At 43.6% G+C, this 22648-nt stretch overlaps 1 pseudogene; it reads right to left on the minus strand.

Annotated features, from left to right (window-relative positions):
- Positions 1-641: 641 nt before the first annotated feature.
- On the minus strand, positions 642-21695 carry LOC100962492 (annotated as a pseudogene).
- Positions 21696-22648: the final 953 nt, after the last annotated feature.

Genomic DNA, 22648 nt, shown 5'->3' on the forward strand with positions numbered 1-22648 from the left:
CAGTCACTCTGGAATTCGACAGCTTTACTTCTCGCCCCTAAGACGACCTTTGCACTTCAGCTCTTCCACACAGCAGCCAGGCAGCCAGCAGTTGCTAATTGCTCTGCTGGTTACATTATAATGATGGGTGATTTCCATCTGAGAATCCGATTCAGTTGTGAAGCTGGGCCAGCCTGCTCAGCTTAGCACCCGGGTCTCCACATCACTCCTAGACGTGTCATTGGCAGCCAGAGCTAATTGGGAGCTGGCAGCCATCTCAGCATTGCTGGCCTGAGACGGTACTGGGTCACTGCAGTAATTTCACATGAGTGTAAGAGGTGGCTTGGGGTGGTTTTCATTTTTCTTTGTAAAACAATGGAGCTGTTTGAATTTGTCTAGGGGCAGACACAGCAGGTAGGTGCTGCTTCAGTTAATGCGACAGATAGAACTCGATGTGAAATCTTTTGTGTGGTCTGGGCTGGAGATAGGAGAGATGGGGACCCATTTTCCCCTTCCCTCTCCTCCTCCGTCCTTTGCCACTGCACCTTCTGTGTTAGGAGGAGGTCAATGAGACCACAGTGGGAAAACTCCTGTGTCTGGTCCCTTATTTTTTTTGTGTGTGAGATTTTATAATTTTATTTGATGTGTCTGACAATCACCAGTTAGTTCTCATCCACGTTGACTGTCTGTAGATTTTTGAAAGTGGTAACAGGTACAGCAGTAACCAAAGTATAGAGCTTGTTTGGTGAATCTTCATCTTCCTTGTGTTTTCTAGATAACAGCACACGGATACCATATGGGACATTCCTTATGCCTTTGACCCAGACAGCTTTGTGAAGCCTGGTATCAATGCGCACATCTGGAGTTCCCATCTCTTTCGTGGCAAATTTCCGGATCTCTTTGAGTGCCCGAGGGGCACGCTTCTTGAAGCCCACTCCATGGATGTGCTTGTGAATACTGATAGTGTATTCTCGAGTCACCACCTTGTTGATGGCAGACCGGCCCTTCTTCTTCTCGCCACCCTTCTTTACGGGAGCCACTCTGCAGGGCCCAAGTTGGAAAGAAAGCTGGTCTCTTATTCTGAAGGGAACCAAGGGCACATTCGGAATCCCTAGAGCACACCTAACTGCAAGGAACAAGCCTTATGTTTTTAAAAAATGTTTGTTCACACAGCTCCTAGAGCATGGATTTCATGGCTGTAATTATTAACAAAAAACAAATGTCTCATTAAAAACCCAGGGTTCCATTAAAATAATACTCAAGATGAACAAACCCAGAGACCCTGGCTTAAGAGGAGGAGGGGCTACTTAGCAGGGAATGGGTGTGGATGAGGAAGCGTTATAAAATGCAGAGAGAGACTTGGTGGGGGCAGAGGCAGAAAAACCCATCAGTCACTCAACTCCAGAAAATTTACCAGGGGCAGAAGATGCCATTTTTACTGAGGACTAAAATGAAAAGAGAAGATAGGTCCCTGCTCAGTAGGAGAATAAGCTTTCAATAGAGCAACATATTCAACCACAAATTCAAACGGTGGCTACTGTCCACGTGGTATGCATGCATGGCAATGGAGTGGGCAGTGTCTGGAAGGGGCTCTGGCCATGCACCTGTCCCTCCAGACAGCACAGCTGGGGAGGCTTGGCTTTCTGTGGTTGCCAGTCGACAAGTAGAGATGGGAGAAAAAAATGCCAAATCTCTGCTTAGGAGTTTGTGGAGGGAAAGGCTGAGCCCGGCCAAGGGGAGGCATTTGGTTGGTGACTGAGCAGAAGTCATCACAGAGAGAGACGCGGAAGTGTGCCTAGGGCCTCTGGATGGAGCCTTTGCCCCACACCCCTCCAGTGCTCTGGCAGGTTTTTTGTTTCTGCATATTTTTTTGACCTGCTGGAATCTAGAATAAATGGATCCCCAGTTCCTTTTCCCTTGAGAAAGGGCCGTGAGCCGCATTCAAAGTCACAGGGCAGGAGCCACTGCGACGTCATGGCATTGATCGTGTTCTCCCTCTGTCTCTCCCACCACCCCAGGCCCAGGTCTCCCAGAAGGAATGCTGTGGGAATTTTTAGAATGGAAAAGCAGCTTTTCCACTTTTTAACTAACTCAGGAGTCTGGGTGCAGCCTCTGGAAGCAGAGTTCCTAATGACACCAACCACGGTGACCTTGGGAAGCACCCTTTGTCTTTGTTCACTCTGTTGACAGTCAACAGCCAACAGCCATCATTGTCACACCTGTTGAAAATGTCAGAGAAGGCAGGTGTCTTCATGTTATTCTTACTGTGAAAAAACAATATTTACTGTAAATCATTCTAGGTCCCTTCACATCTTTCAAACACACTTAAAAAGGAAAAAGGGGTCCCCTGTTTGATTATAACAAACATGTTCCAAATAAGAGGCCACGTGGCCAAGGGCATTTTCATCCTATGAGCTCTTAGCTTTGGGGCGAAAGAGAGGAAGTTTCCAGAAACTCCAATTCCAGAGTTGTCACAGCTCTTCAGAGACATACCCGGGCAGTGGGGGGGGTGGGGGGAACGAAGCTATGTTGAGCTGCCACTTTGTTGAGTTTCTCCACACTGGGGAAGGGGGATGGATTTGGGAAGGCTGTTCTGGTTTTTAACTGGAGATGAGACAATGTATTGGTGCTCACTGGGGCTGCAGGCTGTGTCGGAAGCTGAACTGCCGTTACCACGGCAACGAGGTGCTCTCGCCACTCTGTGATGCCACTTTTGTTTTGATGGAACCATTTCCCCCAAGTGTCTGGAGAGTTATTTCCAGTGGACATTTTGACCCAACACAGCACTTACAGAATATTAGCTAGTAACTCATGCAGAGCATGCATCTGAGAATCAGAAATGCTCCAACTTGGAAATTTTTCCAAAAACTTAGAAAAGAAAAGAGAACAGTGGTCACCCCAAAGCCCAGGGGAAGGCTAGCTTGGCAGCCAGGCTGGGTCACGAGCTCAGGACATTCTCCAGTGGAGAGTCATGAATTTAGTTCCAGCAAACGAGAAGCCATTTGTCATACACCCTGGAAGAAATCAACTTTAAGAAAAAGCCAGGACCTGACACAGGTCCCAGAACCTCTGGCAGAGGGTGCAGAAACTCCAGAGGAAAAGCAGGAGAACCACCCACTAGAAATAATAAGAGAAAGGTTGTGGTGACTGGGTGAGGAGGTGTAGTCTTGACAGAGCATTCACGTTCCCACAAGGGGCTGTGGTCTCCAGCACAACACAGCCTGAGCTGGGCTGTATTAACGGGTGCTGCCAAGTATCAGTTCTGTGATTTTGAGGAGGTCCTTTGACGTCTCTGAGCCTCAGTCTCCTTATGGGAAAAGCGTGTCATAGTTTTAACTCCTGTAGGCTTTGGTGAGGGCGCTGCGTGTGAGCTACACCCCCTTACGGTGCACAGCCCTCAGCAGTGTCCTCTGCTTTCTTGTTCATGGTTTCTTAGGGACTTGCTGAGTGGTGTGGGCACTCAGATGGACACGTTTGAATTCCTACATGGGAGGAGGTTTGTCTGTAATGAAAGGATAGAAGACATTCATCCAGTGGCTATGAAGGGTGTGCAATCTGAGAGTAGACCCATGGACAAGTGGCTTACCCTACAGAAAGACTTGAGAGAAGTCTGGAGAAGGGAGGAGGGGTCCCCAAACGATGCCCGACAAGAAGAGCTGGAGTTTACTCAACGGAGAAGGAGCTGAATGGTTGTTTATGCCCAGACGGGCGCTGGTGCAGAGAACAGACATCTTGGTGCGTAAGGCGCTTCACTGATTGACAGGGGCTGATCCCTGTGTCAGTCACCAGACACTCTTCAGCACCGATGCCTCTTGGACAGTACCCTGACCCCTGCGTAGCAGGGGTGTGGTTGAGGGGTGCCCCTGGGCCATAGACCACCCCAAAATGAGTTCAGCTTGTCAAATTAAAAACAAATTCTTATTTTAAAAATAATATTAATATTTTCATTAAGATATACTTCATATAACATCATTTGTTTAAAGCAGCGGTTCTCAACTGTATTAAACTGTATTAAAGGGTTGCGACATTAGGAAGGTGAGAACCACTGGTTGAAAGGGTGTGGCCTGGCAGTTTGTAGTGTGTTCACTGAGTTGTGCAATCATCACCACAGTCAATTTTAGAACATCTTTATCACCTGAAAAGGAACCCACGGTACCCATTAGCAGTCACTCCCAAGTCCCCATCCTCCAGTCCCAGGAAGTCATGGATCTATGGTTTTTCTCTATAGATTTGCCTATTCTGGACATTTCAGATAAATGAAATAGAGAGATAGAATCTGGCTCTTGCTCAGGCTGATATCCAACTCCTGAGCTCAAGCAGTCCACCCATCTCAGGCTCCCAGAGTACTGGGATTATAGCCATGAGCCACCAGGCCCGGCCACAAGGCACACTTTGTAATTGAAGAAGTTCAGTGTGCCTGTGTCCTGCAGAAGCAGACCCCAGAGTGCACCCTGAGGAACTCCAGGACAGGCATGCCTCCCACACCCTCCCTGGTCCTATATCCATGGGGCAATAGTGCTCTGCAGTGGGCTGAGATGCTCCCCCGAGGGGGACCCAGCTGGGCTGTTGTACACAGCGAAAAGCCCTTTCTTCCCTGCACCATCCTCTGGCTCACTAAGGCAGGAGGTAACAGCAGAGTTTTGCTCGCCAGGTGTGGATTCCAGTTGTGTTCACAAGCATCCCTGTGTTTCTGGGGAAGCTGCCAACTCTGCCAGTAGGAACAATCCCTCTCAGCAGCTTTGAGTGTGATTTTAGCCTTTGGGCAAAACCCCCAAGAAGAAAAATTTCCCAAGGTTGCCTTTTTGTTCTGAGAAAGAGCACCACTTTCTCTGCAGAAATCAACTTTGGGTAAAACAAAACAACACAAAATGACAGCAGAACCTTCAGAACTATTGTTTGGGGACCACAAATGCCTGCCCTAAGCCTCTAGCTCTCTGAAGGCCACCAATCCAGAGTATTACGGAAGGACACTGAGCTGGTCAGGCAGCCCGGGAGGGTGCAGGAGGCACAGGGGGAGACATCTCTGGCCAGCCAGCTGGGAGGCAAGGAGGCTACTTCACCTGAGCTCTCGTTCCACTGGGCAGAGGGGCCAGAGGGTATGTGGCATCCCCAGGCACGTTTTCTAGCGGGAAGGCTCAGCTGTCCTCCTGGAAGATGCAGTCTCCTGACCTTCCTGCACCTTCTATTTCTTCCTAGTTCAGTTTTTAAAGCAGACCCACCTGATACCATAATTCAAGGATACACCTTAATCATTGATAATTTATCAATCAGGTGATATTCTTCATAGACAAAAGAAATGTAGAGATACCATGGCTTAAGGTCTTAACTGGGGTGGGAAGGCTTAAATTCTTTCAGTTTTATAAATAAAGATCCAGAGATGTCAACTTTGGTTCCAACCACAAAGCTAGTGGACAGTAGAGACAGACTTAAACCCTCTGCCATGCGTCCTGTCTGGGGATTGCTTAATCAGCCATGCTGTCTCCATGTCACATTTCAAATATTGTGGGGTTGGGGACTGGAGAGACACATGGTTTTGAACAAGGGGAGTAACTGTCAAAACATGGAAACTTGAGTTCCAGTTGGGAGAAGACACTTTTGGGTCAATTGGCTCATTGGTACCTTCTCTCCCAGGCCCAGAAGCTGGGCATCTACAGCCTCAGTTGCAGCCACAGGGAAGGGGGCAGTGGCTGGCTCAGCGTGATCGCCAGGCTGGCTGAAGTGGGAGAGATTTTTTTCCAGGTATCACCAGTCAAGGAAGGATTTAGCTTATGTTGAAGAGATGGCTTTGCTGGCAATGTTCACCTGCGTGCTTCCCTTTCTCAACACATTACTTTGTAAGTTCACGGAAATGACCAGAACCTCTTCTCGGGGGAATATTTGTGATTTTAAACATGAAATAAGCATGTGGCTTGGAGTTCTTGGAAGAAATCTGTTCAATGTCACATCTTTGGCCATTTTTATTCTAGTTGGATACATGAGTTGTTTGTGTCTAGTTTTCCTGATGTTCTGATATTTTCTAGAGCAAGATCATAAATTATGGGTGTTTTTTCACCTTCTATCATCTTTTCACAGCAATAATTTGACATGAAATTTTAAGTTTTAGGGAAAAGCAAGAGCTCACTACTAAGTATGGAAATGCTCTCAGAATGGGAATGCCGTTAAGTTCGACTTGCAGAGACACTGGACGGTTTTCCCGTGACAGTGAAGTACTTCTCTTCCTTCTCCCCAGGGCCCCTAAGAAAGGCTTGGAGACAAGGGAAGGCCAATAAACAGCTTTGAAAAAATGAAAACTAGAGTCCTCCAAAGACAAGAGCCAGGACCACTCTTGGCATAAGTGCCTTTGGGCATCAAGTTTCATTTCAAAAAGTATCAGTAAATAAGATCTGCTTTGTAGGTAAATACTGGCTTAGGAGCCTGAGGAGTAACAGCTAGTTTGCTCTGGTTGTATGCAAATTGCTAGTCCAAGTGAAAGCCAGTTTCTCCGAGTGATCAAACCCTGCAGCATCACGGAGCTGTGCCTATGTTTGTGTGTGCACGTGTGTGCACCTGTGCGTATGTGTGTGCACATGCATGTGTGTGTGCTCGTGTGCACATGTGTGTACATGTGTGTATATGTGCCTGAGTGTCTATATGTGTGCACATTTGTGTCTGTGTAAGTGCTTGTATGTATGTAGTTGGTAAGGTACTTGGTAACAGGTAATTCAAAAGTTATTTGATTGGCAGATGAGGGTGGTATTTCCTTCCCACCCCACTTGGAGGCCTCTCCTTCCTTCCCTCCAACACTCCTTCACCCAACACCTAATCATTCTCTCTCCAGACACTGCAGAAAACAATGACTTCAGCCTCTTCTCTTTGCTGCCAGGAACTGGGACCCAAGCCTGAGTGACGTGCCACAGGACCTGCACGTCACTGCTGGCCACAGAGCCTCCAGACACCAGGCACAGAGCCACATGTGCAGGATACACAGCAAACTTCCAATGAAGGCACCCGTGATGGTCTGGGTGATAAAATGTCAGTCCATGCTGGCACTTCTGCTTTGGCCTAGCACGGCCAGGTGACCCAGGCAGAACCTGGGTGCTGGCTGATGGGGGGCCTTCACCGCCTCTCGCCCACCCCCAGCTGCCCAGGCTACGAGGTCATTATGTCTGTCTCAGACATTTATTTTGAACTTTGGCTAATTGTTTTCTATATATAGTCACATTGAAGAGATGAGCTGAGAGCTTGCACATGCCAGTAAACTAAAGCAAGTTTTTATTTTTATATCATGAAAAAATCACCTGAAAGAGACCAACCAGACCTGGTATGAAAATTTTACAAAATCACCAGGGTCCCAGGCTCCTCCCACCGTTGTGCTCTGCCATTCCCAGGGTCCTCCTCATCCTCATGTTTCAAAACTGCTCCTCGAGCCGCAGCCCTCAAGTCATCTTTAAAGCAGGAGGAAGACAAAGAGCAAAGGGCAAAAAAGCAGCACCAAACATGCTGTTTCTTACCCCAATTTTAGGACTTACCACATATTCACCAAGCAGCTTCTCATCATGCTTCCCTGGCCAGAACTTAGTCAGGGCCACCATGTTTGCACAGGACAGTGGCCAATCCAGGTTTCTTTTTCTAAAGACCAGGTACCTTGCCACTTCCCACAACCACGCTGGGATCTTGTAGAAGAAAAAAAGGAGACTGGATATTATCCAGGCAATTATCTGGTTCCACTTTCAGTTGAAGCATCTAATTGATGAATGCTGAGAAAGAAATTCTATCACCAATACATGAAAAATATGTAGCCAATTAAAGTTTAAAATACAAAAATAAGACTTTGAGGATATTTTCCATGATCAATTATGCACACAGAGAACTGTCTACTGTAGTACAGTGCCATCTCCCATCAAATGGCTCTTAGGTCTTGAACTTGAAAGAGGCACTTAACAGAGTTACGTCCAATTCTATAGTTAATTCCTCTGGGATTGCTAATCATGAAGTAAGGTCTATTGGAGTGGTCCATACCCTTTTATTTTCTGATATAGATTTGCAAAAAGGAGAGTTTTGATTTGGCACCTTTATGCCTCCTGCTTTATGGGAAAGACCAAAGAACTTTCCCTGATGGACCAGTGGCAGTCCAGTAGTCTCTTCCTGCCCACGTCCACTGTAGAAGTTCCAGTAGGGAAATTTTGGAACCTCAGCCTTCTTCACAGCTGGCCGTAAGCACAAGATCTGATGCTGGCTGATGGGAACTTTTGCTTCTGGGGTGCTTTTTTGAAGACTATCACGTTGAAATTAGATAATTTTTCACAATGAGTTCCCAGTAATAGGAAAGCTGTGGGCTCAGTCTCTGCTGCTGCCGTGAGCTTCTGATTGTCTCCCAGAAAGATGGGTAGCTTCACTAGTGGTTTTTTTTTTTTTTTTGGTAGAGCCAGAGTCTCACTTTATTGCCCTCGGTAGAGTGCCATGGCATCACACAGCTCCAACTCCTGGGCTTAGGCGATTCTCTTGCCTCAGTCTCCCAAGTACCTGGGACTACAGGCACTTGCCACAACACCTGGCTATTTTTTTGTTGCAGTTTGGCCGGGGGCTGGGTTTGAACCTGCCACCCTTGACATATGGGGCTGGCGCCCTACTCACTGAGCCATAGGCGCCACCCCAGCTTCACTGTTTACCAGGGATAGGGAGCTATTTGTCCTCTATCTCTTTTAAGTCTTAAACAGAATCCTTTGAGGTAGGGATCCCTATTTTATGAATAAAGAATCTCAAATCCAGTGAGAATAACTCTGCTCCCCCTGGCTGGAATTTGCCTTCACTCTTTCTGAACAGAACGTTGAAGGTGCGGCATTGGGGCTGCAAGCCTGTATCCATCCCCTCTGCCCAGGGACCTTACTTCTCCTTTCTCCTTTCCTCTGTCAGCAGCGCTGGAGCACAGACTGAGGAGGCGGAAAGCTGAGTGTGCTGGTTACTACTGCAGGGGTCCGCCTGGCACCTGCCTGTGAGTTCTCAAAAAAATGGAGAACCATGTGGCGTGGTGACTGTGGCCCTGAAGATTTGTGTTCAGGGTTTCCTTTATGAGACAAGTTCCTTGTTCCCTTAACCTAAGCATGGAAGACTCTTGACAGCCATCATAAGGCTGCCTTGCACATGTCCAAGAGATCCACAGACTCTGCATGACAGCAGCCCCCGAGTATTCATGCATTTGTGTTCCAGTTCATTAAAATGAGCAGTTACAACATCAGAATAAAATGGGAAGACACCCATCGGAAAGGGATGAGTTGTTTTAAACCAATTGGGTGACAACACTTACTGTTTTTAAAAGAGATGTTGACTGAAAAAGTTAGAATTATCAAAGTTCTTAAAATGCATGATGCCTGTCCTTTGTGTCTAAGACTTATTATACTGCATGTGATCGCTTGTTACAAGAATTATTAGAGAAAAGAAAATCATGATAGAGGCAATTGGTTAAAATGGTCAATGAAACGTTCTTAACTCAGAACTTCAGGCCAAAGATGGAGTGACACGGAGGTGAAAGAACATATTTCACTCATTGAAGAGAAGAGAGCTTCACATTTGAGTTTGTTAACAGCACCATTTTTAGTTTTAAAAATTGTGCTAACTGACACTTATCTATCTGTGTCATTCAAAAAACCCGGAGATGGATTCCCCATTTGGTTATCAGTTATTGCTTAGATTTAGAATTTATAAAATAGCATGGAAGACTGTAATATCAAGTTTTAAAGAATTCACACTTGCTTCTCTCTCAGCTAATCTGAGCAGCATTTCCTTGTATGGAGAATGTATCCTGATGACACACACTGGGAATGCAATGGTACCCAAGGGAGGGCCTGCCCTGGAGGAGCTGGTTGCAGGGTGACAGCTAAGCATTAGACTGACGCTCACTGGAAGGCACCATGTGGCAATCCCGACGCCTCTGGAGGGATGCCAGCAATTCTGCTTCTTCCAGGGAAAACAATTCCAAGTGATTCTTTGTGGCCCATGTTCATGTCTTGTTCACGAGCATGAGTGTTTTCCTGGTATTTCAGTCAAAGCTGGGAGCAATCTCACTTGGCAGTTTCCTGCCAGCGCTCTGCTGTGATCCAAGCCCCTCTTTGGGAAGTGGCAGGAGAGCAAGGGGGTGGAGGTGATGGACAGAGAGTTAGGTAGAAGAGTAAGACTGTTTGAAATTAAAAACTTTGCCTACCTTCTCTGCTGCCATTCATGGCCTGACTAGCATTTAGCATTTGTGAGCATCCTTGAAAGATCCTGTGCTGTTGGGCAAATTAATTTTTCAGTCCTCATCTTATCATCTGTATAACTAACTGGTGATGATGATACTTTGCTTACAGAATTGTTGATGGTTTCAGTAATATGTCATTGAGGTGAGTCTCAAGGTACATGGGTCATAGAAAGGGCTGGGTAAAGGATATCTTGCTAGTTTACAAGTGTTCATGGAATCAAAAGAAAGCAAAACAGTGAGCCCGGCTGGTGTATGGTAATGCCACAGTACTCACGCTCTGGGTCTGTGCCAAGCCTGAGGTACATCCCAGCTTTGGAAGTGAAAAAATTCAGAATGACCAAGTAGCTGAGGACATAAGACTATTTTCCATCTTAACACAGGCATCTATGAAACCTGGCCACAAAACTCTACTTAATGACATTTTTATATATATAAAAAGAACATACAGTTAGTTTTAAATAACTAAAATCATGTCAAATGGCCAGAAAACATAATTAAAAAATTATCATTAGAAAACATAACTGAGAAGTCTTAGGATAAAGAAGGTACATTGTAAAATAAACCTATGGTTGTCCTAAGTTTTAATCTACCAAATACTATAAAATATTATTATCACCTATAGGCATAAAATATATAATAGCATTGATTTACATAAAATGTGAACTCTGAGAAATATAAGATTGGGCAGAAATATAGCAGCAGTGGGCCTTAAACAACTCTAACAGCCTGTCATAGACCTAAAAGGCAAAAATGACATGTGATATTGTACTCTTAAAAACATAATTGATAAAATTACCTAATAGATATATCAGACTTTATCCCATTCCACCTAACTGTGAATACATCTGTTTTGCAGTGCCTGAGGCACACCATTAACAAGCATTGACTATAGTAGGCTACAAATAACAGCTCAATAAATTCCCTCTTGTGTAGGGAGTGGGGAGGAAAGAAGGGATGGGGGGTCATAGTATATGGTGCACATCTTGGGAGCGGGACACAATTATAAGAGTGACTTTATCTAACAAGTGCAGCCATTGTAACCTAATTCTTTGTATCCTCAATGAATCCCAAACAATAATAATAAAAAAATCCCTCTAAAATGTATAATGGATGATGACTCTCTGGCATAATGCAATATATTTGTAATTTTTTTTTTTTTTTGAGACAGAGCCTCAAGCTGTCCCCCTGGGTAGAGTTCCATGGCTTCACTGCTCACAGCAACTCCAACTCCTGGGCTCAAGTGAGTCTCCTGCCTCAGCCTCCCAAGTAGCTGGGACCACAGGTGCCCACCACAATGCCTGGCTATTTTTTTGTTGTAGCCATCATTGTTGTTTGGCGGGCCTGGGCTGGATTCAAACCCACCACCTTAGGTGTATATGGCTGGCGCCTTAGCCGCCTGAGCCATAGGTGCCGAGCCTGTAATTTTTAATAAATCCAAAACTAAAAAATCTATAGGAAATAATAATAGATAGTACAACTTTTTTTTTTGAGACATAGTCTCACTTTGTTGCCCTTGGTAGAGTGCCATGGTGTTATAGCTATATTCTTGCCTCAGTCTCCCTAGTAGCTGGGACTACAGGTACCCACCACAATGTCCAGCTATTTTTATTTTGTTTTTGTTTTTGATTAGCAATCCGGGCCAGGTTCAAACCCACCAGCCCTGGAGCATGTGCCTGGCATCCTGACCACTGAACTAAGGGCACACAACAAAAAATAATTATAATTTTAGAAAAATTCTTCAGCTTTTGGTACTGGCTGTGTCTTAGTCAGTTTGAGCTTCTATAAAAGAATGCCATAGACTGGGGGCTTAAAAGACTGAAATTTATTTCACACAGTCTAGGGGCTGGAATTTTGAGGACAGGGTGCAATTGTGGTTAGGTTCTGGTGAGGACCTTCTTTCCGGTTCTCAGATGGTTGTGTTCTTACTGTGTCTTCACCTGGTGGAGAGGAGATAGAGGGAAAGCAATCTGTCTCCTGTCTTTAGGGCACTAATCACATTCCTAAGTGTTCTAGTTCTTTTTTTTTTTTTTTTTTTTTTGAGACGGAGCCTCAAGCTATCTCCCTGGGTAGAGTGCCATGGCATCATGCTCACAGCAACCTCCAACTCCTGGGCTCAAGCGAGTCTCCTGCCTCAGCCTCCCAAGTAGCTGGGACTACAGGTGCCTGCCACAACGCCTGGCCATTTTTTGGTTTCAGCCATCATTGTTGTTTGGCGGGCCTGGGCTGGGGATTCGAACCCGCCACCTTGGGTGTATGTGGCTGGTGCTTTAGCCGCTTGAGCCACAGGCGCCGAGCCAGGGTTGTAGTTCTTGACCTAATCACCTCCCAAAGATCTCACCTCCTAATACCATCATATTGGGGGGTTAGAATTTCAACATATGAATTTTAGGGGGACACAAACATTCAATTCATAGCATGCAGAGAAGTAAAGTGGTCATATGACCCCCTGAAGATAGTAATAAAAAACTGAATAAAATAAAATAATCAACTGTTTTAAGATTCTGGAAACCATCCCAAAACAAATAGAAGCTAGAGGAGTTTAATTTCAAAACACTGCAAATGGAAGTGGTAAAAATTGAATTTATGGTTCATTAACACAGGAATGCAGATCAATTTCAAGACTATGGCGTTTGGTGGTTGGAAGAAACATGGTCTTCTTGCCAGAGGTCAGTGTTCAGAGCTGGAAAAAAAGCTGAAAATCAAAAGTGGAAATTGTGACTATATAAGAATCTCAAAACAATTAAGCTCCAAATTCAGAAAACAAACTCTAAAACTGTAACAGCTAAACATACAGATGTAAGGGAGATCCCTAGGGGTCCTGTTAAAAAGTAACAAGAGGGCAAAAAGAGAGAGGTTCATAACAGATAATCTATGTGCAAATGTATCGGTGATTTTGATGCTTTCCATAACTGATTTTGTTCTCTCCAGCCATCTGAAGATGGATGACAGAAAGCTAATGCTGAATGGTCTTGAAATGTCAGAGCCTAGACCTCAAATCCAGTACAGCAACTGAAAATTTGAGGGGAATCTCTAAAGTAAAGATAACTCACAGAAAGGGTCCACCTCATCTCTGCTCGAATTATTGGCTGATCATCACATTTCACAAGCACAGTGGAGACCTTGGGGGAAACCTAACAAAGCAGCAGAGGAAACTATAAGAAGAAATATCAGCAGCTGCTTACTAGAGGGAGATAGAATTTGCAGTGTGACAAAAGGCTAATCATCCTCAGAAAAATAGGACAAATACAGAATTATTATGACAATAATTTACATTGTTCAGTTTTTAACCAAAAATCTCTAGACAGGCAAAGAAACAAGAAAGTTGACTTAGGAAAAAAAGAAGTCAAGGTACATTGACTTTAAGTAGAACCATTTGTTGGATTTCGCAGACAAATACTTCATAGCAGCTATGATATATATGTTCAAAGAGTTTAAAAATACAGTCAAATAATTGGAGGAAATATGATAGTAACAAATGGATAGAGAAATGTCAATAATAAAAAAATATTGAGACACACAGTTCAATACTGATATGAAAACTTCGTAGTTGGGTGTAACAGCACAGTGTAAAAATAGCAAAAGAATCAGTGAACTTGACAATGGGTCAATAAAAATTGACACAAAGAGGTAAAAAAATGTTAAAGGATGATGAGAACAGAACTTCAGAGACCTGTGGACAATATGAAGTGGTGTAACATAAGTGTATTAATCACTCCAGAAAGGAAAGAGAGAAAGGAGCAAAAAATTAATCTCTTTGAAGAAATAATAATCTAAATTTAGCAGAAAACATTATTTATGGATTCAAAGGTCTCAGCAAACTCCATGCAGTTTAAACACACATAGAAAAATTGCTCATAAACCAATAACTAAAGGCAAATTAATTGAAAATTCTTGTCAAAAGATAGCATAAAAATTCAACAATCAACTATATACAATTATAATATTTTTACTTTGAATATAAAAACAAATAGATGGAAAGTTACAGATTATTTTTTTTGAGACAGAGCCTCAAGCTATTGCCCTGGGTAGAGTGCTATGGCATCACAGCTCACAGCAACCTCCAACTCCTGGTCTCAAGCGAGTCTCCTGCCTCCGCCTCCCAAGTAGCTGGGACTACAGGCGCCTGCCGCAACACCTGGCTATTTTTTGGTTGCAGCCATCTTTGTTCTTTGGTGGGCCTGGGCTGGATTTGAACCCGCCAGTTTAGGTGTCTGTGGCTGGCGCCTTAGCCACTTAAGCCACAGGCACTGAGCCAAGTTACAGACTTTGAACAGAAGTGGCTACATAAATATCATGCAAAATAGACTTAAAGACAAGGAATATTACTACAAAAAGGAACATTTTGTACATTAAGACAATATAACTTTACTTTCGCTTTGCCATGCAAAAGCTTTTTCTTTCTTGTGCATGAGATTAAAATTTATCAATCATTTTTCTTGTGTTTTCTGGGTTTGGAGTTTTCTCCACTATCATATTAAAGACAAAGTTCATTGTATTTTCTTGTAGTACTTGGACAATTTCACTTTTTAAAAATAGGATAATCATTAGATATTTTGCCTCAAAAATATATAAAAAGTCTTGACTTAGTGTAACTGAATCTAACTGATATTTGATATTTAAGAATGACTTTTTTCACTGACATTTCCTTGTGCATTTAATTGGTCAATAATCAGCACGAAATTTTTGGACACTAAAGCAAAATTCCCCAAATATGTTCTCTTTTCACGATCAAAGGAGAGGGAAATTTCACAGCCGTGAAGTAGCTCAGGCTCCTCACAGCTTTCCAGTAGGCTACTTCAAAGTCAGCAGGAAGCTGCTCCGACAAGGTGTGAGGATGGATCATTTCTGGCAAAGGCAATGTGGCGATTCCAGTTTCCCAGCACGATTAAGGTCATCGTGTTCCTCTTTTTTATTAGTGACTTTCACAGAGTCTCTCGTAACTGTCCAGTTGGGATGATGTGTGGCTCTGTGCTGTTGAGTTCAGCTTTAAGGCATGGAGCAGGATAAGCTTACACGGTAGTAATGAGACAGGCAGACCCAGCAGGGGCTAAAGAATCTCTGCACAGTCCGCTCTGAGGGGTTTCCGTGTCTAGCTTTTCATAACTATAATTTATTAATGGCATTAGTGATATCCTAGTTAAGCTTCATGTTTTATAGAAACCAGAGCAGTTAGTATTTTTGTCTTTTCAGAGAGCACACTTTTCAGGACAAAATACCAACATACATTGCAAGTATACACACTTTACCTTCTATCATTTCTGGCTCTTTTTTTTCTAATTTCAGAATATTAGGGGGGTACTCAAATTTTGTTTACATACTTTGTTTTTGTATGGATTGGGAAGTTAAAACTATGCCCTTTACCCAGATAATGTGCGCTGTGCCCAATCGGTGTGGATTTACCCATCCGCTCCTCTTTCCTTCTCCCAGCTTAATTTTCATTGAGATTTAATTCCATATGTGCACTTAAGTGTTGATTGCTTATTGGTGTTTGGTACTGAGCACATGTGTTTGTTTCTTTATTTTTGTGATGCTTCACTTACAAAAATGGTTTCCAGTTCCATCCAGGTTGTCACAAAAGATACTAGATCATCATTGTTTTTTATGGCTGAGTAGTATCCCATGGTATACGTGTCCCACATTTTATTAATCCATTCATGTATTGGTGGGCACTTGGGTTGTTTCCATGTCTTTGTGATTGTGAATTGTGCTGCTCTAAACATTTTAATGCAGATGTCCCTTTCATAAAATGACCATTTTTCCTTTGGGTATGTACCCAGCAGTGGGATTGCTGAATCACATGGTAGGATCAAACTTTACTCTGAGTTCTTTGAGGTACCTCCATACCATTTCCCATAGCGTTTATACTAGTTTGCAGTCCCACCAACAGCGCTCCTTTCTCTCTGCATCCACACCAACACCTGCTGATTGGAGACTTTTTGATAAGACCCATTCTCACTGGAGTTCGGTGAGATCTCTTTATGGCTTTGACTTGCATTTCCCTAATGATTGGAGATGTTCAGCATTTTTTCATGAGTTTGTAGGCCATTAGACTATCTTCCTTTGAAAAGTCTCTATTCATATCTATTGCCCAGTTTTTCTTGTGGTTGTTTGATTTTTTTGATGATGTGCTTGAGTTCTTTGTAGATTCTGTAGCTCTTTATCAGATGCATACCATGCAATCATTAAATATTTTCTGCCACTCTGTGGGCTGTTTATTTACTCTACACATTTGTCCTTGGCCGTGCAGAAACATTTTAACTTTGACCAGATCCCATTTGTTTATTTTTGGTGTTGTTGTGATTGCTTTTGAGGTCTTCCTCATAAAACCTTTCCCAAGGCTGATATCAGTAAGAGTTTTTTCTCAACATTTTCCTCTGGAATTCTTACAGTTTCATGCCTTAGGTTTAAGTCTTTTATCTATTGTGAATTAATTTATGTGAGTTGTGAGAGGTCTGAATCTCGGGTCGGTCTTTTACATGTGGCTACTCAGTTTTCCCAGCACCATATACTAAACAGGGATTCTTTTCCCTAGTGTAAGTTTTTATGTGCTTTGTCAAAATCAGATGGGGATATTAGGATGATTTTATCTCTCTCTGTTCTGTATTCTAACCCATAGGTTTATGTCTCTGATTTTGTGCCAGTACTATGATGTTTGTAGCCTTGAAGTGTGGTAAGGTGAAACTTAGGTAAGTTTCCCTTGGCTATTTAGAGTCATTTCTTATTCCATTTAAAGCAAAGAACTCTTTTTTCTGGATCTGATGAAAACAGTGTTGTTATTTTAGTGGGGATTGCCCTGAATTTGTAAATCATTTTAAATAGGGTAGCCATTTTAACAATGTTGATTCTGGTGATCCATGTTTTCTAGCTCTTAAACCAAGAGTTACTGCTATGTTTTTTCTTTTGAAAACCAAAGAAAAGATTGGATACCCATAGTTGTTATCAAATAATATGTATAAAGATTAGCTATAAACATATATGTAGAAATAATATGAATAAGTTTCAGCTCCTATGATTTGCAGGTGCTGAAAAATGTGAGAATCTTGCAACCAAAAACCATTACAGGCAGTTCCCAAGTTACAACCACCTGACTTACTTTGAACTAGTACTTACAAATGGAGGCTATTACAGTTAGTCCTAGAGTTATGAGCATTCGACTGACATACACATTGCACTTATGGACAGAAGCTACTACAGGTAACAGGGAGATGTACCTGTTCCAACTTACATACAAATTCAACTTAAGAAAAACCTACAAAACCTATCTCATTCATAACCCTGGGGTTGCCTGTGATTCAAATAGTCTTAACATGTCATGAGCACCAAGCTTGAGGGACAGTGATGTTCTTGAAATACCCTCCACTTACACAATGTGGCAGCAGACTTGTAAATAGGCGCACACCCTCATAATAAACTGGAAGCTTTTAGTTCCTGTTTGGGACGATGTGTCTCCCAAAGCATAAAGGAGAGGACCTACAGACTGAAGTCTCTTGGCTTAGGTTGGGGTACTGGTTTGATTTTTCTGTGGCTAACCAGCATTACAACCTTCTGAGACCTTCAAGCTCAGCTTCTCCAGATGAGAAATCATGATATAAATCACATGTGTATCTAGCAGTTGTTTGTGGGGTTTAGATGAATGATGCGTGTATAAGAGGAAAATTGGTTTTTTGGTTGTGGGAGGACTCAAGCAGACTACCTGGGTCCACATGGCAGCTCTGTACTTAGTTGCTGTGCCATTATGGGCACATGACTCAACCCTCTGTGCCTCAGTTTCCCTACTTATGAAGTAAAATGATAATACTCTGTACTTTGTGGGGTGTGAGGGTTACATGAATTAACTTGTGTAGATCAGTTAGAATAAAGTCTGGTATACAGCAAATTAGCTGTGATTATTAAAAATGAAGAGATTTAGAGGTAGGTATTGCAGAATTATTTATTTATTTATTTGTTTATTCATTCATTTCCCAGGCACTTTGAGTGTTGTTCCTCCTACCAAAATCCTGTGAGGTTGTGTGCTTTCTACCACGGCAGAAAGGGAACCCAAGGATGCTCTTGTACCAAACAATTTCCCCAGAGTCATTCTCATGGTGAACCATGGAGCCAGTGCATGATGCCAACACTCATTCCTCCCACTCCACCATGATCGTGTTCAAAAGCAGCACAGTCATTGCCAAGTTCACTCCCTCCCTGCTAGGCCAGCCCCTCCTGGTGTCAGAAGAGTCCACTCCTCTGCTGATTTGCTTTGAGGGTAGAGTCCTAACTCTGCAAAAGACTGGGGCCTGTATAGCCTTCCAGCCACACCTGTACTGACCTTCCACCTTTCCTAGAAACACACCTGCCCCTCTCTCACCTCCAAACCTTTGTACATTCTCACTGCCTGGAATACTCATATTCTTGTTAAGTTTTTTATTTGAATAAAATTACAGGTCATAAACACAGGCAGAAGGTTTAGAAAACAATCTCAAGGATTAACATTTATTTTGTTTATTAGTGAGATGTGCTGAAAATTGTCTTCCTCTGTAAGAGAAAATTGACAAGGAGAGAGAATATTTATTACTCAGAGGGCTGAGCTCAGAAACCTGTTTTCTGACTAATCAGGTTGAAGCTGTGGACTTAAATAAGAATAAACTTGATCTGTGCTTTATTCTCTATCATTAATTAGAGAGCCTCTTCTGTGGTCCTGGACATTCAATGGACAGAAGAAATGGCTCCCTGAAATGTCAAATTACTTTACAACAGAGCCTATTTTAATTTCTCAGGAGTATAACTTTTCGAGAAAAGGCTCATGTTAACTCTAAAGTTGATAAAACATGTTTTAGAAAAACAATATGCAGTCATAAAAATGTTTATTGCAGGAAAACAAGCCATCTAGTAGTAGTTTATGAAAGACGACTGGTATTACTGGATTTAGTTGGAGATCAGCTCACTAGGATTTTCTCCCTTCTTTCTATTTGTTCCTCCAAAGATACGGCTGTATCTGAGGAACTTGCTGGAGAGGAGAAAACGCAGCCTCCCCCAATTGTGAGTGCAGCCATACACCTCACAGGGTGTTTCTGACAACCACAGACACACATGGTGCATCAACCACACTCACCTGGTTGAGTACAGCACATGAATACTTGATAATGACAGTAAATGACTGTGACTAGTTAAGGTGACCACTACACTATGCTTTCCACTGCTATCCCAGAGGCTAGTCCTTCTACTTACTAAAAAAAAGAGGTAAATCATAAAAGAGTTTCAGGCAGGTCCTTCCGGAGGTGTTCCAGAAGAAGGCATTGCTATCGTAGACGATGACAGCCCCATGAGATTACTGTCCCTGAAAACCTTCCAGTGGGACAAGACACAGAGGTGGAGGACAGTGACATGGATGACCCAGACCCCGTGCAGGCCTAGGCTACTGTGTATGTTTGTGTGTTAATTTTCGACAAAAAGTTAAAAAAGTAAAAAGGAAATTGATCATTTTAAAACTAGAAAAAAGCTTACAGAATAAGGATATAAATAAAAATATATTTTATGTAGCTTGTAAAATGCATTTGTGTTTTAAGTGTTAATGTAAGTGTCAAAAAGTTAAAAAATGTAAAGTTTATAAAGTAAAAAAGTTACAGTACTAAGCTAATTTATTATTAAAAACAGAAAAATATTTTAAATACATTTAGTGTAGCAGGTGTCGGGTACAAGTGACAATTTTAATCTTTCAGACCATATAGTCTCTGTACCTTTTCCATATTTAAATATGTTTAGATACACAAATACTTGCCATTGTGTTACATCTGTCTCCATACTTGGCACAGTGACATCTACAGCCCTGAGCACGGGCCGCCCACACACCCCAGGTGTGCAGTGACTCTCCCATCCGGGTTTGTATAAGGACATTCTGTGAGGTTTGCACACAAAGGAAAGTGACACCATTTTCAGAACATAATCTCTGTCACTGAGGGACACACAACTGTACTTTAAAATGTCTTTGGCAATTTCTGATACAAACATAGGGCAGTTCAAACTTTCCCTCTGAAGATTTGAGTCTAAGTTTGTTGAAATGAATTGACAATAGACAGATTAACAGGAAGGCACACAATTTTATCAAAGTGTATTTGATGGCTCACGCCTTAATCCCAGCACTCTGGGAGGCAGAGGTGGGTGGATTGCCTGAGCTCACAGGTTCAAGACCAGCCTGAGCAAGAGTAAGACCTTGTCTCTAAAAATAGAGCATTGTGGCGGGCACCTGAGTGCTTGGGAGACTCAGGCAGGAGGATAGCTTGAGCTCCAGAGTGTGAGGTTGCTGTGAGCTGTGATGCCATAGCACTCTATAGAGGATGACAAAGCTAGACTCTGTCTCAAAAACAAAAACAAAGACAAGACACCAAAGGATTACCTGCAGTACCCTCCCCACCCTCAAAGAGTGATAAAGACTGTGCTGAGTGGTGTCTGCGGGAAGAAGGGGTTGTGCAAATGAGGAGCCGGCCCAGCCAGGAGGGCTTCCTGGAGGAGGTTTGCAGCCATCCCATGAGGTGAGTGGGGCTGGGAGGAGGGCAAGCAGTTGAGAAGGGTCAGGCAGGCAAAGCTGTGTGTGCAAAGTCAGAGGCTAAAGGACCATCCTGCAGCCCTCAAATCGAAGAGGCTGCAGGTGGGAGGGGAGGAGGAGTCTCAGAGTCCTGTGGGATGTGTCAGGTAAAACAGCAACAGGGCGTCACTGAGGGATGCTAGGCAGGGAGCCAGGATTCTTCAGGGGTGCCCAGGGCAGTGGCCGGTGGGAACAACAGGTCAAATGCCTGTCCAGAGGCCGGCCGTGGAGGGTGCAGGAGGGGGCTCTCATGTTGGTGATTGTCCAGAGGTGATCCCCAGCCTTCTCCTCTTAGGGTTGTTGTTTGTGGAGGGGGAGAAGGCCTCGAGATCAGCCAGGGTTGCTCCACCCTTCCCACTGCCCTTGGGATCTTCCAAAGATGAATCAGACACCCAGATTCCCTTTCAACCTGGACAGAGGGAGAGTCCAGAGCCTTCCCTCATCTCCAGGGGCTCTGACTCAAACTCTACAGCTTGACACTTGGTCCTGAGAGTCCACATAGGTGCTCCATACATGTCTTGGGAGGAGGAGCACCAGCCAGGCTTCAGGAGCCCATGATCCTATTCCTGATAATCAGCATTAAGAAGAAAGCTCTGTGGGAGGGGAGAAGCTGAAGGGAGGGGAGCTTCCCAAAGGCCGTGCAGCTAGAAAGGCTCATTACGCCTCTTCTAACAGGACTTGAGTTCTAGGCAGACTGTCGCAGTTCTCTGGAGACACCGGATATTTTCAGAGGTGAATGAGGTGATCTTTGTTTTGAGAAATCAACCTTGGCCACCGTATGGATTACTGGTTGGGAAGAGGAGTGATTGGTGGGGCCAAGAACCCACCCGATTTCAGTTTATATTTTGCTCACCTTGATGAACTCAGCCACCTGTCCCTCGCCTGTGCCTGCAGCATGGGGCTGCTGTGGGGACGAAGCTTCCCTCTCCTGTCCTTCTCCATGTCGACTCAGTCTCCTTGTGACTGTGGGTGCGAGTCATTAACCAGGCCCAGGCTACGGAGACCAGAGCTATTGGCGGTAATGACTCACATTCATTATTGAGTGATAGGAATGATTCAAGTGAAACTAATGACAAAATTATTTCTCTTCAAACAAGAAACTTTGTGCCAAACTGGTTGTTGATGATGCTTGAAAGATAGCAAGAGGTCATTAAAGAACTTCTCCTGATTCTGTGTTCCTATTGGATAAAACTTTTAAAGAATCAGTTCAGTTTGTAGGGAACACGTAACTGCAGAGTTCTAGGTCTTACTTGTCAGTTACATGTTTGTTGATGAAATGAGCAGAAATGTGTATACGACTCAGCTGAACCTTCCTAGATTATGCTGTTCACAAATGTGTTCCCAGCAAAATTATGGGATCATCAGTGTGATGCCGAACTGGGGCCTCGGACAAACCCAGTGCCATTTCCCATCTGCACTAATGCTCAGGGTGGAGGAAGACAAGGATCATGTTTCGTGACCTTCCTGGGAAAGCAAAAACCCTAAGTTAAGAAGCAAATTCTTTGGCTGATTGGAACAACCAGATGAAGTGGGACCTTTTGTAATCTAACCTCATGGTCCCCATGAATGATGGGCCTGGCCCTTCCAGGAAACTCTTTTTACAGTTCCACTGATAGGATAAAATGCTTCTATAGAGTGAGCCTATGGTGCACAGAGCCATCAGCTGGGGAGAGAAATGAAAGAAAGACCCAAGCCAAGCCTTTTGGAGGCTTGTCTGAAGGAGGAAGGTTGGGCGGGAGGGCAGAGAGAAGCAAACTTCAGTCTGAGCCTCCCACGCCCACCAAGTCTCCTGACTACCAGCCATGGCCTCACCCTCAGACGGGTCATCTGGGTATGCACGACCGCCGTTTGGACAAACAAAATGGTTAGAAATGTTGGTTTTCAGCCAGCATGGC

This window comes from Otolemur garnettii, unplaced genomic scaffold (assembly GCF_000181295.1).
Source record: "Otolemur garnettii isolate 467f Iridium unplaced genomic scaffold, OtoGar3 scaffold00075, whole genome shotgun sequence".
Taxonomy (NCBI): Eukaryota; Metazoa; Chordata; class Mammalia; order Primates; family Galagidae; genus Otolemur; species Otolemur garnettii.